Genomic DNA, 5,166 nt, shown 5'->3' with positions numbered 1-5,166 from the left:
TCCAAGCAGGATTCTCCAGGCACAACTTTTTAGAAGTCTCTGGTTGTCATCTCAGTGGGATTTTTCCTGTTGTTCTGTTTCCAGAAATGCTTTTTGAAGCAATGTGCTAGTTCCTTGTTAATTATGATGAGAATGATGTTTGCTTTTACCCGATGGAGTTGGGCTGACATTTACACCTTAAGTTTCTTGCGGCAAAGGCTCTCTTACTTTGAGGTGTCAGTCATGTTGTAAAGGCCATAATAATTCTCAAAGAAACATTTCTGATTTTTACCCCTCACTGTAGTGTAAGAGGAGAAAGGCAAGAAAACGGTGCTTCATGAGCCAGGCTTTTACTGGTTTATGGTGACAGATAATGGTATTATTTACTACTTACGAGCCATGCACATAAATCTATATATTTATGTAGTAATGAATAAAGTAAAATATTGTGGCATTTCTAGTTAGAACATAATTGCCTTGTATATTAACACAGATGTGGGATCTGGATGTCAAAGAAAGTGAGCCAAAAATAAAGCTGTTCTACCAAATTGATTCAGTACTATAAGAGTATTTTAAGAAGCTGTAATAAGGGAGGTTCTCAAGGAATAGACTGAAATATTTCTGTTTATAGCTAATGACAAAGTAAAGGTGATAAGCAGTGTCATACTTACACCTGATTATATGCTGCAAAGTTAACCATGGACTAGTTCCTGTACTAAATTTCTGAAGTGTATTAATAGCTCTGTTCTTTAGAGTCAAAGTGGACTGAACATAAAATTAAAAGAAAGAAAAAGTTCTGCTAGACTCAGTTTACATCTTGTCTGAAATACCACGCCTCTTTCCCCCTTACTCTTTCTCGTCTCCTTTCTCATTTTCCCATCTAGCTCAGGCTAGACACACCGAACCTTAAATAAAATGAATGTTTTTCTTTTTGCTACCACAGCCTGCCTATCATCGCCGCCCCCCCCGCCCCAACTTTAGAGCATTTACACTGTTCACACTCTGCTTGTTTCTGAAAGCCGCTCTTGTGATCTGTTCTCCATCCAGCGCTGCTTCCCTGCACCTTATTCCCCTGGGTTTGCTGCCTCCTTGTCCTCTGTGCACCGTCTTTCCCCTGTGAATGATCCCCATACGCTTGCTGCGGGCTCCCTGTGCTCGTTGGTGAAGGTGTAATGGTCCTGTGGCAACCCTGGCTTCCAAATTCTGTTGGCCGTCTGCAGGTGTAAGCGCACTGGGAGCTGTCGGGTACAGTTTCAGAAACTGCTTGTCGTCCCCAGCCAGAACTGACCTGGCTGAACCCAGAGGGTGCTACCTTCTGATGTCCCATCTTCAGCCTTCATGTCCCGTGTATGGAGTACTGGCCCCAGGAGACCTTATCTACAGTCAGAAATTGTGCGATGGGAGACTTGAGCGAGACCCGTTGTGTCTGAGGAACATTGCAAGATTTAGCGGCGAGGAGTCCAGGTAATGGGGACAGTCTTAATGCTGAAATGGGGGGTGGGAAGGTTTGGGGTTATGCTTTATACGGATATATATACAGGATGAAAAGAGACTTTAAATTTTGCTGGATAATGTTACAATGGTGGTAGCAACACTTCAAAAAACATACTCCAAAGCTTTCCATTTTATTGATGTGCAAAGCCAAATGAGTTTTTTGGGGTTCTGACCCTTCCCACATCTGCCTGGGCCTGTTTCTCAGGCAAGGTACGAATTGGATATGGCAGAATTGCTAGTTAGTTTGAGTTTTTTAGATCACAAAAATCCACCAATACACTCAAGGAAGGGCTAGCAATGAGAAAGGATCGCCTGACAGGAGAGAGCATGATTGCTAGTGTCAAACAGGGAGGATGTACGTGCTGCTTCCAGGGTTTTCTGAAAACAGTTTCTTTCAATGTGTTCACTAACGACCTTGAAGGTGAGGTTAATTTGATATTGATCAGATTAACAAATGTAAAATCTGATAAATAAAAGCAATTAATTAAAAAGAGTGAGGAGGACAGTAGTTTGTTTTTTGAATGAAAGTGAGGGGAGCTTTTAGCATAAGGAAGAACAAGATGGTACAGAACTGCTAATGCTCCTTAAGGTACGGACTAAGCTGTGACTCCTTGTTACTTGCTAGAGAGAACTTCAGTTCCTCCTGGAGGGGCTCTTTGTGCTTCAGCATTTGATGCTGTTCACCCTGAACTAACCACTGAAGCTTAGTGGAAAATAAGGTCTTACCTCCCAGGATTTCTAGTTGGGTTGCAGGTGCCCGGACTTTCTCTACAGACTTGTATTTAACTGAGGGAAGGGAGCTCTGGAGCTGCTGTGTATCACACTTGCCAGACTTGTTTGAGATTCCCCTACCTACCAGAAAAGTATTAAAGAGGTTGATTGTAGCAAAATGAGGGTGACAAAACTGGAAACATGGAACTCCAGAGACCACACTGACACGTAACTGGCATCGAGGCTTGCCTGTAGTTCTCTGAGAGACCTCTGGGTCCTGGAAACCAAGGGCTCAGCTCCACAGCAGTTCGTTGTGAGAGTGCTGTCTTCTAGTCGTGGCCTCTTTGAAACTTTGCTTAGTCCTAGAAGCCAAAAGGATACTTCACACCTATGTTTTAGGTGAATACACAGGTCTTAGTCCTACAATGGCCCAGGAAAGTAGAGGAGATTTTGAGCTCACCGTATCCGTGTTACCTTAAAGTACTATAATACTGTGTCGTGTTCGAGGCTACTGAAAGAGGTAGGAGGGGGTTAGGATTTCACAGGTCTGTTTCTGAGCCTTGGCTGCTAACTTAGGGGTCAGACATATGAGTATCCCTGTGTTTAATATTAGTGTTAGTCTTTCTCTCCCATTTCTGGCCCTCACGGCAAATATTCTGCCTTCTTGCTGAAGATCCTCAATGTGAGGGCAGGGTATGGGGCACCTCCATGTTCTCATTTCCTTGACTCATGCAAATCCTGATTCATTCCTAATGAACACATCTTTCCAGAGATGCTGACGGGTCACGACAGTAAACCTAGCAGTGCACCCAACGTGCTTCCAATGTCCTCCCAGTCCACAATCCTCTTCCTTCAAAGGCAAACCCTGTAGTCTGTTCTTTAAAGCATGCTCTGTGCTGGGAGGTGCTGGGGTTTATGTGATGTTTCGCAATCCTAACAGGAGGAAGCTCCAGTTTGCATTGTGCGCTAACATCTGAGTGGAGGTTTTAGGCAAATGCTTTCTCCAGCTGTGGCTACTTTGTGCGTCCTTTACATATAAGCGAGAAGGTGTGAGAAAATCAGCAAGTGAACCCACACCATTAGATTTCATGCAGCAGGCAGAGAGAGGAAACAAAGTACTGTTAACTGCCTACCTCACTCTCTCCCTCACAGTCCATCCTTGTCCCATGACTCCACTGCAAGGCCTTTCACGTTTCCGTATGAGCAATAACATTAGCAGGGGAAAAAAAAAAAAAAAACATGCTCCACTCCATACATTGCAGTTCTATCATCCTTTCCCAGGTGCCTGTTTTGTTTTTAAGAAAATGATAATAGAAACACTAGTAGGGAAAGACAGCACAAGCAATTCCCACTCTTCCCTTTGAAGTGAGCAGTTTAAAAATGGGCTTATTTTGTTAGAATTCAGGGTAAGTGCTTTTCAATAGATGAGATATACTTTTGCTCAGTTCCAATGGACTCCACCAAATCAACCTCCCACTCAATTCAATTAATTCCCTCCCCCCTGTGTGTGAGGAGCAAGGTTTGGATATAAAAACACTGAATGTAAGATTAAAATGTCTACAGCGATGATCAGAAGGGAGTCTATTTTAATAACCCTCTCAGATTGCTGTGCATGAGATGTGGAAGTAGGAGGTTTAATCTCAGTGCAGTGCCTTTACAATTATAATCAGAATTGAGCAGAGTATTGGTCAATAGGAAATGTGCTCCTCAGGGTAGGGAGAATACTGTAACAAGAATTAAGTCTCAGGATGTTAGTGAAGGAAACCATCTGAAAAGAATAATCAGCTGCAGTGGTATGGATCTCAGGTTCACAGAAAGAATTGTTCAAAACGAAACAAAAACCCATAGCAAGAAGCAGCAGAAAATTCACAGACTTAGATCATCATCGTGCGAGCAGGAAAGAAACACCAGTTCCAAGTGCATAATGCTTTCCTTTGGTGAATTTTTGCTTTGAGATATTTACAGCTGGTGCCAAGGTAAAAGGAAGAAGTTACTCACTCTGTCTTTCCTTATGGCCAAGATTGGTTCCTATAAATCAGTGCAGAGTGCACAAAAGTTGTCATTAATTTTAGGCAGGTCATGGGTTGTGGAAACATACAAGGTGCTAATTGAAAATATCATTCTGCAGACCTTTTTCCTCCTTAATCTCCCAGGCTAAAAGTTTGCTGAGTTTTTCCTCTTTTGTCACACAATGCGTCTAGTGTCTTTTAAATTAACTTTGGACTGCTGGTTATTACATAGAAGCCAAGCTTAAGACCCATATTATAAACTTTTTGAATGTTTGCCCTTTTTTCCTGTTCTTATCTGCATTATTTGGAATAAGAAATTAAATGTGATTAGCATGAGTTCACTACTCCTACTTAATACAATTGTGCTTTGTGATGAGAATCTTATACTTTATATCTTTTAAAACTCTTGAAGACTGAGGTAAGGTATAACTTTATAAGGTGCTATAATTCTCTGCTCTACAGATGTCAGTGGTTTAAGACACTCTCACAAATTCAAACTGAATTATCATTTCTGAAGTCATCAGAGAGAACTGAAAAATTCAGCAGTGGAAGAGGAGTATTTGCAGTTTTATATCTTTTCTTTAAATGTGTAAGATTAAAACGGAGACCAAACATTAAGATAAGGAATATAGCCTCTATGTACTCTTAACCTTATAATGAGGGAGTATAGGCTCTGCAGGCACAATCTTGTGGAGTCTTTGAACATCCTAAATATCTGTTTAAGTGTGTATGTATACAAGGTGTGAAAAAGAGAGGAAAATGGTGGGCGCCCATCTCTTTATTTGCTAAGACGTGAATTGAGCTTCTTGTATCTTTTGCTACCTTCTCAGCAGGGTCTATACTCAAAGGAAAGATGCGATGATACAGTTACGAGTTTTGAGAAAAGGCACGTGGATTTATTCTTCATACTCAAAAGAGAGGAAACGATATTAGCAAAAGTCACTTGACAAAACAAAATTTACTTGAATTACAG

The sequence above is a fragment of the Mycteria americana genome, chromosome 7 (assembly GCF_035582795.1).
Source record: "Mycteria americana isolate JAX WOST 10 ecotype Jacksonville Zoo and Gardens chromosome 7, USCA_MyAme_1.0, whole genome shotgun sequence".
Classification (NCBI taxonomy): domain Eukaryota; kingdom Metazoa; phylum Chordata; class Aves; order Ciconiiformes; family Ciconiidae; genus Mycteria; species Mycteria americana.
This window is presented reverse-complemented; position numbering follows the sequence as displayed.